The sequence below is a fragment of the Apaloderma vittatum genome, unplaced genomic scaffold (assembly GCF_000703405.1).
Source record: "Apaloderma vittatum isolate BGI_N311 unplaced genomic scaffold, ASM70340v1 scaffold8721, whole genome shotgun sequence".
Lineage (NCBI taxonomy): Eukaryota > Metazoa > Chordata > Aves > Trogoniformes > Trogonidae > Apaloderma > Apaloderma vittatum.
The window spans coordinates 1,446-2,510 of record NW_009700782.1 but is presented as its reverse complement, the minus strand read 5'-3'; positions in this window follow the sequence as shown (position 1 = coordinate 2,510).

The window sequence follows — 1,065 nt, the reverse complement described above, 5'->3', positions numbered from 1 at the left end:
CACGTCGCCCTGCAGAAATGCTGCCTCTTCCCACTGTTCCAGCTCCCTGGGCCACAGTCCGTGGTCAGTAGCCTTAAATGCAGGATTTAAAGTCATGTCTGTGTGATTAATGCCAGAGACAGTCTCCTAACCAACAACAGGGAGGAGTATTTGATCAATGCCACATTTTGCCCTTCTCATCCATAAATGTCATGCCCCAGGAGGGCAGAAGGCGTTTCCCCTCTTGATATTATAGATATTTCTAGGGTGGCTAACTGCCAGCTCCATGAAAGTCGGTAGCCAAATCTCTGGGAACTTCAATACAGAAAAATTTTAGTCCTTGTCTCTGTAATTTTATTTGTAAAAATTTATTAGAGACATTTGGTGTGACCTGTGCCTCAGACAGCGGTTGCAATTCCTCATTAAGCTCCACTGCTTTCCTGTCGTTTTTCAGTGATGTCCTGCTAAAATGTGCTGTATCTTTTCCTGAAGCCAATGCCATGTTTTAAGTGCATGTTTTAAAATTTTGTGTCATCTATTTTTCATCAGCCCGGGAGATTCTTCACAGGTGCCAGGAGCTGTCTGGGAGCCTGGTTCCTTCCTCCTCCCTTCCTGCGTCCCTTGTCAAAGGCTGTGGCAAAAGCTCTGTTGAAATTTCTGTTTGCTGCCTGTACCTGCACCCTTCAGCAACAATATTTTTCACTGGCCAGATCCTCTGAGGGGCCCGTTTCTTTTCCTGTGTCTTCTGCTGGTTTTGGATAGCTGCTGAGTCAGTGACTCTTTTCCAGCTGCCTTCAAAACTGACATTTCTGATCAGCAGTTCATCTCTAAGACTGATTTCTTAACCTCAAACCTCGTGGCTGCTGCCATGGAGGTGGCTGAAGCCTCAGAACGGGCATGGCTGCAGCGTGGTTAGAAACCCTCGCAGTGCTCCAGCAGTCAGACGGCTGCTTTGGGAAGCCACGCTGGTTCAGCCCGGCCAACGGGTCTTGTGTATTCTGCTCCTGTGCTGAGATTTCCCCTTGGTCTGTCTGCGTTTGGTTTCTCTTGAAGCTGGTGGCGAAGGCTGAGTGAAAGAGGCTTTGC